General features: G+C 47.8%; 1 protein-coding gene across 2 annotated transcripts in view; it reads right to left on the reverse strand.

Moving 5' to 3' along the window:
- prickle2a (prickle homolog 2a) overlaps positions 1-12,500 on the reverse strand; it is a 103,440-nt gene that overhangs the window by 22,626 nt on the left and 68,314 nt on the right. Inside the window, exon 1 of one of the 2 annotated variants that reach the window (XM_042099376.1) lies at positions 4,347-4,424. The exons of the other annotated variant lie outside the window; for it this stretch is intronic. The gene's annotated coding sequence lies outside the window, so the exon portion shown is untranslated. Of the gene's footprint in view, positions 1-4,346; positions 4,425-12,500 lie in introns of those variants that run through there. 2 annotated transcript variants of the gene reach the window in all.

Consider the following 12,500-nt stretch of genomic DNA (forward strand, 5'->3'; position numbering starts at 1 on the left):
AAGCCTCTGTGTGCATGCAAAGTGATTCATTTGAATGATCAGAGATAGAGAGAGAGAGAGAGAGAGAGAGAGAAAGAGTATATGTGTCAGAGAAAAAGAAGGAGAAAGAGTGAGAGAGAGAAAGAGAGAAAGTGATGGCTGTGCCTTGTACATGACTAAATTAAATTTAAAAATGGTTATTAAAGCTCATTTAAATAGTATACATTAAAATGCATGAAATGAAACATGAAATCCTGCAGTTCAGTGACAACTATAACAAAGATCTGATCACTTTGCACCCTGCTGTCTAAAATACTTTAAATAAGTGTAATAGCTAATTACAGAGATGTGGGACAAAGGCTAAATATTACATTCAACATTAAATCAGCAAAATTCAGAGGAATGGACAGGGAAAGACAGAGAGGGGGGGAGAGATGGAAAAAAAGAGAGACAGAAAGAGAGAGAGGTTTAAGGAAGAGAGGGAGAGAGAGGGAGAGGGAGAGAGAGAAGGAGGGAGAGAGAGAGAGAGAAGGAGGAAGAGAAAGGGAGAGAGAGAGGGGGGTTAGATGATAACAATAGGAGTGAGGGGCTGCAGATGGAAGAAACATGAGTGCATTTAGCCTGCCAGAGCCTCATAAAAGTCCAAACCCCCTCAGTGGCCCTGTCATCGGCTCGTCAGCCAGTCAATCAATCAGTCATCAGTGTCTGTGGAGAGAGACGCTGTCCCCCGCAGGGACACACACACACACACACACACACACACACACACACACACACACACACACACACAGCGCCCGTGACTCACACACACAACAGGCCAGCCACATTAGACACGTTCGACACCCCCAGTCTCAGTGTCCGCTGGATGGGAGGGAGTTCTGCTCTTGGAAAATGCAAGACTCGAGGCTGCTCCACCACACAGCTCATATGTCCATACGGCCCCATAAAACACAGCATAATCCCCCCATCATCAAATCCCAGCCCTAGGAATAGGAGTGGTGGTGTGGGGTGATGGTGGGTGGGTATCTGTAGCTTTAGCTCCACAACGGGCTGTTTTCCCTCTCCATCTCCACTCCGAACCTCTCACGCAACAGGGCTGTGCTCTGCTAACGCTACAGGGCTGTGCTCTGCTAACGCTACAGGGCTGTGCTCTGATAACGCTACAGGGCTGAGCTCTGCTAACGCTACAGGGCTCTGCTAACGCTATAGGGCTCTGCTCACGCTACAGGGCTGTGCTCTGCTTATGCAAAAGGGCCATCCTCTGCTAATGCTACAGGGCTCACGCTACAGGGCTGTGCTCTGCTAATGCTACAGGGCTGTGCTCTGTTCACGCTACAGGGCTGAGCTCTGCTAACGCTACAGGGCTGTGCTCTGCTAATGCTACAGGGCTCTGCTAACGCTACTGGGCTGTGCTCTGCTAACGCTCCAGGGCTGAGCTCTGCTAACGCTACAGGGCTCTGCTAACGCTATAGGGCTCTGCTCACGCTACAGGGCTGTGCATTGCTAACGCTACAGGGCTCTGCTAAAGCTACAGGGCTATGCATTGCTAACGCTACAGGGCTCTGCTCATGCTACAGGGCTGTGCATTGCTAACGCTACAGGGCTCTGCTAACGCTAAAAGGGCTCTGCTCTGCTAACGCTACAGGGCTCTGCTAACGCTACAGGGCTGTGCTCTGCTAATGCTACAGGGCTCAGCTCTGCTCACGCTACAGGGCTGTGCTCTGTTCACCCTACAGTAAGTATAAGTAAGTATAAGTATAAGTATATATACTCTTTTGATCCCGTGAGGGAAATTTGGTCTCTGCATTTATCCCAATCCGTGAATTAGTAAAATACACTGCACACAGTGAACACACAGTGAGGTGAAGCACACACTAATCCCAGTGCAGTGAGCTGCCTGCAACAACAGCGGCGCTCGGGGAGCAGTGGGGGGTTAGGTGCCTTGCTCAAGGGCACTTCAGCCGTGGCCTACTGGTCGGGGTTCGAACCGGCAACCCTCCGGTTACAAGTCCGAAGAGCTAACCAGTAGGCCACGGCTGCCACCAACGCTAAAGGGCTCTGCTAACGCTAATGCTACAGGGCTGTGCTGTGTTCTGCTCTGCCTAGAGAGGCCACGGGGCTCCCTGTGACCTGGAGGAAAGGAAATTGAACGACAGGCCGGCCAATGCTCTCACGCCAGTGCCGAAGTGATTTCACGGGCTGCTGGAGAATGTGGTGGTGGTCACTGGAGTGTACCGCCGTCCAGGGGCTCCCCTCACGACTGGGCGGGATGGGGGAGTCACTGATCGATGTGTTATACTACAGAATCAGGATGTGTGTGTTGTGCAGTGTGTTGGTACGTGCAGGTCACTGTGTGAGATACATTGTGTCTCACACGCATGCTGACATTCCCTTTACAGCAGCGTGACCCCAGTTGGTGACCCGTAGGGTGGAGAAAGTTGCAAATCTCACAGCGGTCAGTCCAGCAACGCTGACACAGCCCCTCAGACGGGACGGCTGGGACATCAGAGCTGACCAAAGTGCAAGCCTCTGCTTTTTATAGCCAACACAAGAGCTACAGTACAGTATATATACACTGTATATAAAGAACAGTCGGGGAGGCATAATGTAAAAAGCACTGCGGAACGAAAGCTACTGAAGATTATTCATCGCTGACAGGTCAGGCTCAGCACAGTCAAAGGAGAAAAGAAAAGCGCCTTTTCTAGAACGATTGGAGGATTTGTGGTGAAGTCGGCAGAGCAGAAGTGCTGTCTCTTCACACCTGCTCCAGGTAGCGTGACCTCAGTCGGAGTCCCGTCCTCACCTGGCTTTTCCATAAGCACACACCTTTTCAGTGAGAACATCTAGAAATGCCTGCTAAACCCTTTTAACACTAATCAGACAGAAGTAAATGTCAAACACATTATTTATGACTGCATAGAAAGGCCTTCTTCTTCAATGCAGCAAGTGCCTCATTCAACTCTGCCTGGTCTACGTCTATTCAACTCACCAGCATCTCCATCCCATTATTCACCCCCAGCACCTCTCACAATGGACTCTGGAGCACTCAGCAAGGAAACATCCAATAACTCCATGGAATATTCCCAGGAGAAGGGAAAAAGGCCCATTTACATTACATTTTTTTTTCTTTACCTCTCTTCATTCATTCATTCATTCATTCATTCATTCATTCATTCATTCATTCATTTATTCATTCATTCATTCATTCATTCATTCATTCATTGATTCATTCATTGATTCATTCATTGATTCATCCATCCTTTGTTTTTTGTCTATGCCGTGAGATGAATCTCAGCTCTTAATCACAGAGCGGCCACCAGCAGCCCCCACCTGCTCAGTGTTCCCGCAGCAGGCTAGCACACACACACACACACACACACACACACACACACACACACACACAGGGCCCAAGGGAGGACCTGTGTTCCACTGCTCACAACATTGCTGCACACACACACACACACACACACACACACACACACACACACAAACACACACACACACACACACACACACACACACACACACACACACACACACACACACACACACACACACAAACACACACACACACACACACACACACACACACACACACACACACACACAGGGCCCAAGGGAGGACCTGTGTTCTACTGCTCACAACATTGCTGCACACACACACACACACACACACACACACACACACACACACACACACACATACTGTATATCAACCAGGCCCTAAGCTGGAAGGCGTGCCATGACGTAACACATAATCACATTCTCGAGCACCTCCGTCATGCTCACGTCACAGCGCAGCCCTCCGCGGCCTTAGCAACATCGACTCATTCCTCTCTCTCTCTCTCTCTCTCTCTCTCTCACTCTCTCTCTCTCTCTCTCTCTCTCTCTCTCTCTCTCCCTCCCTCTCTCCGCTCCCCCTGACTGTCACATCAATGGTAATGGCATTACCAGGAGAGATGGAGCATGACAAAAGTCAGAATACAAGGAAAGGGGAGAACGACAAAACACAAGGAGAGAGGAAGAGGGGAAAAAAGAGAGGGAAAAGATAGAAGAAAGAAGAATCAGCATCCTACTGTGAATAAATAAAAGATAAGGCAGCAGTCCAACGAGACACACAGCGACCAGTCGTGTTTGCTGCTACAAACACAGCCACCAATGAAGCTTCCGGAAAAAAAAAGACCAGTTTGAAAGAAGCCAAAAGGGAAAAAATAGAAAAAGAGAAGAAAAGAGAGGGGAAGAGAAGAGATGAGCGTCACCATTTTAAGACAAGCAGCTCATCCAGCAACACTGGAGCCTAATGTTTACTGCGACACACTCAGTCAGGCAACGGAGCTGCTTTTAAAGAGAAAAGGCTTGATACAGACCTGCTAAGGACCCCTTGCTTTTCATCTGAATCCAACCATCAGATACAGACGGAGGGAGGGGGGTGAGAGAGAGAGAGAGAGAGAGAGAGAGAGAGCATGAGAGGGACAGGCAGAAGGAAGAGAGAAGAGATGGGAGGAAAGATGGAGAAAGAGAGAGAAAAGGGAGAGAAATAAAAGAGAAGCACTAATGCTGAGAGAGATGGTTTTCTCCTTTCACGTGTCAGGCTCTATCCACCCATTCTCGTATGAGAGGTTCTGTGTGGGTGTGTGTGCGCGCGCAAGAGAGCGAGAGAGTGAGAGTGCGAGGGAGAGAAAGAGAGAGGGAGAGAGAGATAGAGAGAGGAGAGGAGAGCAGGAGAGAGGGGGAACGAGAGAGAGAGAAAGAGAGGACTCTTATTTATGTAAAAGCCAGCGTGAGTGGATGCTCTCGGCAGGAGCAGCTGAGCTGAGCTGACCAAAGATCTTGTCAGGTTAACTCTTTAGTGCTCAAAGCATGAGCCTCACACGAGACACAAACAGCAACCAGCGTGTGTGTGTGTGTGTGTGTGTGTGTGTGTCTTTTCTGCCAACACCCAGAGAGTGAGACACAACCGAGGCTCGATGGAGAGTCGAGTCCCCACCGCTCCACTCCCAGAGGCAGCGCTCCAGGGGCTGCAACGTCAGCAAACGCTAAACCAAACCAACCAAAATACAAGAGATCATAAAAATGAAATGAAAGGTGTCCTCCAAAAAACTGCTGAGATGTAATTCTATGCGCATCGCTAATGAGGAGCTAACGGATAACAGCTGAAAGTCTTCATCGCAAACATCTGTGCGCCGCGCGACACTATTGGCTATGACATCATTGGCCCGACGCCCTATTGTTTGGCAGCGTGAGTGGGTGCATTAGCAGGGAAGATTTGATCGCTAATCAGCACCATGTCCCCTAATGGACAGAACACGCATCTGCATGCACACACACACACACACACACTCACACACACACTAACACACACGAATCCATTTCATTGTGAGACAGGCAAGAGCAAACAACTGAAGCTCCCTTCATAAAGTAAAAAAAAAACACATCTTCACCTTCTTCATCTCTTCAAACATCTTCACTCTCTTTCCTCTCCCTCCTCTCAGTCCTCCCCTCCTCTTCTATCTCCTCTTCCTCTCTCTCTCTCCCTCTCTCTCCTCTTCCTCTCAGGTTTTTCTCCCGAGGATGTTCTCTATGTCAATCAGCGCAAACAGACACCGGCCCAGGAGAATTGACAAAGCCCCCATAATGGACCTCTAATTGTGCCGGAGCTTCGATTAGGGGGCTTTATTAAGCACTCAGGATGGATGGCCATTACATATGCCTGGCACAGGGGGGAACGTTGCTCACCTGTCGCGGCCAATCAGAGGCTGAGCTTTTAGCCGTGACTCAGATTCATATGGCTCCAGTGGCAGTGGGGAACCCTGGTGGTGGCATATCTAAACTTGTACGGCAGATTAGTCACAGCAGGCAACAGGTCTGAAGAGAGCCTGCAGCTCGGTTATGGCGTTATATCACTGGCCTGTCTTCAGCCTCTGGCACTCCAAAGGAGTTGGACATATAGTAATTGGAGTAATTGAACTGTCCAAAATCTTGTTCTTGTGCGTGGTTTGTGTGTGAGTAGCTTGTGAGTAAGCATGGAAGCTCTGCTGCTGCTATGCTACATGGGGGAAAAGGTTCCTCGACCTTCACCCAGGAAGAGGACCTGTCATATTGGAGTTCCTCCAAGTGTTTATGAGAGGTTCCACACCGTGTTCTGTGTGGAACCTAAGGCCCCATTAGCTCCATTTCTACAGCAGTACAAAAGGGACCAAACAGGCACAGTGTGACTCAGCACAGGATCATATAATTCCATGAGTTCCGAGAACTCTCATTCCAAAAATGTTCACATGAGGTTTACCAGAAGCCGACCTAACCAATGCTAGAATTAACAGTAACAGTAACACTAAAAGTGTTTACTTTAGACCAGTGCTTCACCAAACTTTTCATGCCATACCCTTCTATGACATGCCAAAAAATCAATCAATTTTTCCACATTTAAAGAGTAAATCAGTTTAATTTTCAGTTAAACTTAAATACTTGACCTGTTAAACTTTTTCAAACATGTTTAAATCCCATACCTGTCAACCCTCCCTTTTTTCTGGGTTTCTCAGGTATTTCAACTTTTGTCCTGCTCTATTCCCGTTTTAATATTTTCCCGTAAAATATCTTGTATTTTAATACTCTCATAACATTAGCCTTCCAGAAAAACAGATTTTTTTGCTTGCTTGAAGGCAACCTTAGAGTAATTTCAGCCTATTTAAGATAACAGCGTGGTTGTTGTGAGAGCACGATTTGATGCCAATCTGTAAGCAAATCTTGCTGTCAGCAGAGAGATAGCAACAGAAAGACCTATGTTGAAATCTTCCCATATTATGGGTGAGAAACCCAGGAAATCTCCCTTATTTTCAGGGCTCGATGATAACAGCTATGTTAAATCCAAACACTTTAGCTTCATTTTAGGCATGTGTCTATTGCATTAATTATGCCCTGACCAGATTATGCTGTATAAGGACAAAGTAGGCTATAAACCCACCACCAATAGGTCGGCTATAGGTTAATATGCTGTAACAGTACTGCCATGCAAACTTTGACCTGTAATTGGTTTATGTTTCTTGTTCTGTTTCTTCATCCTCGACCCATGCCCCCATTGCTGTGACTCAAAGGGGAGCTTGTCCAACACTTAGAGAGCCACTGCTTTAGACAGACATGACAAAATCATAGCCATGTCAGGGGGCAGATGTGACGCACTGTCATAAGAAGTCACTCAGTATCCATTGATCTAACAGTGTCATGTCACAATAGTCAGTAACTGTCATAACCGTATGTGATATGATTGCTTAGCAGCATGTGACACAATCTGACATATTCATTCCAGAGCCATACATATAAAGGTACGCCTCTGATTCATTGTATTTAGTTCTGAAACCTGCTGACCATTACCAATAATGGTCACATGACATTGTGATTGGACATCAACTGTAATGAGAACTAATGACTGGGCAGGGGATGTGCCTTTAAGACATGTCTACGGTGTGTCTTATCACACAGGGTTAAAGTGAAGTGTCTCCGCACTTTGTATAGAGCTGTCTCCCTCCCTCGCTCTACACCAGAGGGACTCCATCTCTCCCTGACAGGTGAAGGAATTACTCCCACAGAGACAAACAAGACAAACAGACCTCTCTGTTCTCCAACCCACCACACACAAACACACACACACACACACACACTCACACACACACACACACACACACACACACACACACACACACACACACACCCCTCAAGGCAAATGTCTCAATGTCACAAGACACACACACACGCACACGCACACGCACACTCTCTATGTCCATTAATTACACTCCCCAATGAGAGTATTACTCTCACGGGCTCCGCGGCGGTTTACATAATCAGCTAGTGGTAATTGTGATTTATGGTGCACGCTGATTGTCTAATAAAAGGATGACACGACCTTAAGGGAATGAAAGATGTCGGGAAAAAATGCACAAATGGCGGCGAAAAAAGCATCTTTTCCAATTAAACATGGGGCTGAAGTCAGCAGCACAGCGGCAGGATAAGTCCCCGATGAATATTTATGCAGCTGATAAGGAGCGAACTGCAGTGGGGGCCAGAAAGTCTCTCTCGGCGGAGAGAGGGTCACACTTTCCAACCTCACAGCCGTCGGAGGGATGACAGGTAGACACTCACCTTGTGGACCACAAAACACTAAGGCTAATCCTTGTGCGCACATAACGCTCTCAAGGAATGTGCTGCCAACAACACATGCACGGTGGTGATGTTCATACAGAGAGACAGATACTTCCACAGGGCCACGCACACACACACACACACACACACACACACACACACACACACACACACACACACACACACACACACACACACGCACACACACACACACACACATGCACACACACACATTAATAAAACGGAATATTCTTCTGGCAAATTCACAAACATAGACGTATGAAGTCTCTCTCACACACACACACACACACACACACACACAAACAGTGGCTGTCCTGTGACATTTTGATGCAGCCTGCATCTGAGCTAACATTGGCCCTGCATTAATGTTTAAAGCTAATGGCAGGGGTCGACCAGCTTGCTGCTTCATTAACTCGCACAGCAAGCCACCGGCGTTCCAGAACTCCACTCACTCTCTGGGTGCCAGGGTTCGGGTCGTCATGGCGCCGGCTGCGGCGAGTCGCCGTGGAAACTCCGGTTCTGAGCGAGAGGGCGGTGGGTATGAGGGGCGGGGTGGGAGGGCAGGATATCTGTCATTTGTTTGTTTGAGTGGTGGCTCGCAAGGCACAGGAGGGGAGATAATGAACACTGGCAGAACAGAGAGAGAAACAGAGGGAGAGAGAAAGGTAAAGAGAGATAGAGAGAGAAAGAGACAGAGAGAGCGAGAGAAACAAAGGGAGAGAGAGAGAGAGAAACAGAGGGAGAGAGAGGGGGAAAGAGAGAGAGAGAAAGAAACAGACAGAGAGAGAATGAGAGAATAAGAGAGAGAAAGGCAGAGAGAGGTGTGTCTGTCAGCTGGTTCTCTTTCTCTCTCTCCCTCTCTCTCTCCCTCTCTCTCACACATGCTCAAACTAAATGTAACTCACTCTGAACAATGACCCCAGGCCGCTCCCCTCTCCATCTCTTCTGAGAGCAAATCTAAATCCCCCTCCTTTACTAATCCCACACCTCTCTGCTCTCTCTCCCTCCATCTCTCCCTCACCCCTCTCCCCTCGTTCTCGCTCTCTCTCTCCATCTCTCCCTCACCCCTCTCTCCTCGTTTTTGCTCTCTCCCTCCATCTCTCCCTCTCCCCTCGTTCTCGCTCTCTCCCTCCATCCAGTGGAGGGGTGAGGAGGTGTCCCCTGGGCCGTCCAGCGGATCACGGTCTGCTGGAGTAATTAAAGACGGCTCTGTCAGGAGGGTTCAGGGTCGAGCCACATACCGCTGCGTCTCTCCCTGGAACCCAGCGAGTGAGACAGAGAAGGAGGAAGAGGAGGAAGAGGAGGAAATAGAAAGAACAGGATCCCACTCTTCTGACTGGACTGGAGGGGTGTTGGTGGACTAAGGCTCTAACACTTGCATGGGCAGGACTTTGATGCCCCAGAAGGACATATACTGACAAACAATCTAAATCACAATATATATTGATGTACATTACTGTATCTCATATACAGTGTGGTTTAGCTGAATCACACGCTCCCATCTCAGCCAGGTGACCCCTTCATCTAAAGCTGCCCAGTAAGCAATGTCCTGTCAGCCCACAGAGGACATGCTTATCAGTGTTTACATCAGACCCCTCATGGATTCCCCTACAGATTCCCACGACCCCCTGACACACACTCACACTGATGCAGATGAAAGGCCTTTCCATCTCTCACTATTGATTATGAAAAACCCCACTAGGATGAGATGTCTGTGTCACCGCTCGCTTCCTCTACTGGGTGGGTAGTGTAGTGCCGCCGCCTCCCCTGCCTGTTACGTAATTGGGCTCACTATGTGCCAGCTCCAGGGATTATCTTAACTCAACAACCCCCCCCCCAAAGGACCCCAACCCCACCCTGACACACACACACATCCCCGCTCTGACGTTACTACGATTCTCACAATGCGCAGAGCACTTCAAGGCCGATTTCTGTTGTAATCCAATCAGGCTGATTTAATCCGGAAAGGCTTTATCGGGGGAATGGGGGCTGGTGCAGAGACGGGGGCTCCAAATTGAAAGCCCTTAACCTCTGAGGCTTGAACCCACAAGCATGGAGAAAGAGCGGAGAAGTGTGTGTGTGTGTGTGTGTGTGTGTGTGTGTGTGTGTGTTGTGGGGTGGGGAATAGTTGTGATACATGTATCAGTCAAGACTGACAGAAAAAAAAAAGATTCATAATGAAATCCAATTAAAGCCCCTTACTTGTCATCCCATAACATCAAACAAGGCTGAGGGGAAGGAGGGAGAGGGAGAGGGAGAGGGAGAAGAGGGGAGAGAGGGAGGAGGAGGAGGAGAGGAAGAGGGAGGAGGAGGAGAGGAGGAAGAGGGAGGAGGAGGAGGAGAGGAAGAGGGAGGAGGAGGAGAGGAAGAGGGAGAGTGAAAAAAGAAAGCTGGATTGATTAGCAGTAGAGTCCCTTACCCTTACCTGGCCCCCCAAACACAACACACACAGAGATAGAGAGAGAGAGAGAGAGAGGGAGAGAGGGAGAGAGAGAGAGAGAGAGAGAGAGAGAGAACACACCAGAGTGAAAGAGACTCTGAGTGGTCTCCATGTCTCCTCTAATCAGATCCCTATCTATCTATCAGAGAGGCTGCCCAATCAGGACAGAGCAGGACAGTCCAGGGGCTCATACCCAGAGGCAGGACTCAGCACTTTCTCCTGAGAGCTCCGGGCCTCCATCAGCTCTCAAAAACGCCGGGCTTAGCATCTCTGACAAAACAGCACGCTTTTCAAAACAAACAGCCACACACATACAGGCACAGACACACACAGACACACAGACACAGACACACACACACACACACACACACACACACACACACACACACACACACACACACACACACACACACACACACACACATTCAAGCTGCAACATGATAAACAGACTCATACACACACTGTAAACAAGATAAACATGGACACACACACAAACGTTTTTAAATTAGAGAATACACACACACACACACACACACAAACACACACACACACATACACACACACGCACACGGACATGCACACGCAGGCTTGTTTGTGCAACACTGGCAAGTAATGGAAAACCGCACCACCAAACAAAAACAAAACAGACAGCATCTGTCTGATCTGGAGGACAGAGGAAGCCACATGTGTTTAGCAGTTTTCTGTGGTTAAGTGAGGGTACACAAACACACACACACACACACACACACACACACACACACACACTATCAACAACAACATAGAAGCAATATACTACCAGTGTTTGGAAGTAACTTAATACATGTATTCGGGATTACGTATTCAGAATACAAAATATGAGAAACTGTATTTAATTACAGTTACATTTTCAATGAGTGGTATTCAGAATACAGTTACTTTGGCCATTTTAAGGGGTTCATTTTAGAATCCTTCTCATATGAATCTCTGGGCTTTTTGAACTGAAATTTTAATATTTCTGTGAGATAATCTTGTGCATTAACAAAATGCATAATGTTTCAGTTTATCCTATAAAGTTAAGTTGTGGGGTTTTTGCTGACATCGCCTGTGGGTCTTACAAACTGAAATAGCAGCTTGATTCAGACTTGATAAAATGTAAAACAGCGCTTATGTAATCCAAGTATTTAGAATATGGTACTTAGATGGAGTAACGTAACGGAATACGTTACAAATTACATTTTAGGGCATGTATTCTGTATTCTGTAACTGATTACATTTTAAAAGTATTCTTCCCAACACTGTATACTACACACCACCGTGACACCAAATGTACAAGTCAAACAGCCAGATGTGAACAAATGAGAGAAAGAGCACAAAGGAAAGGAGGAGAGAAGAGAAAAATGAGTGGAAAGAGAAAGAAAGCAATAGGGCAAGGGAATGAGAGAGAGAGGGAATGAGAGATAGAGAGAATGAGAGAGAGAGAGGGAATGAGAGAGAGAGGGAATGAGAGAGAGAGAGGGAGAGGGAATGAGAGAGAGAGGGAATGAGAGAGAGAAAGAGAGAGGGAATGAGAGAGAGAGAGAGAGAGGGAATGAGAGAGGGAATGAGAGAGAGAGGGAATGAGAGAGAGAGAGGGAATGAGAGAGAGAGGGAGGGAATGAGAGAGAGAGAGAATGAGAGAGAGAGGGAGAGGGAATGAGAGAGAGAGGGAATGAGAGAGAGAGAGAGGGAATGAGAGAGAGAGGGAATGAGAGAGAGAGAGAGGGAATGAGAGAGGGAATGAGAGAGAGAGGGAATGAGAGAGAGAGAGGGAATGAGAGAGAGAGGGAATGAGAGAGAGAGAGAGGGAATGAGAGAGAGAGAGAGAGAGAGAGAGAGAGAGAGAGAGGGAATGAGAGAGGGAATGAGAGAGAGAGAGAGAGAGAGAGAGAGAGGGAAGGAGAGGGAATGA

This window comes from Alosa sapidissima, chromosome 7 (assembly GCF_018492685.1).
Source record: "Alosa sapidissima isolate fAloSap1 chromosome 7, fAloSap1.pri, whole genome shotgun sequence".
Classification (NCBI taxonomy): domain Eukaryota; kingdom Metazoa; phylum Chordata; class Actinopteri; order Clupeiformes; family Clupeidae; genus Alosa; species Alosa sapidissima.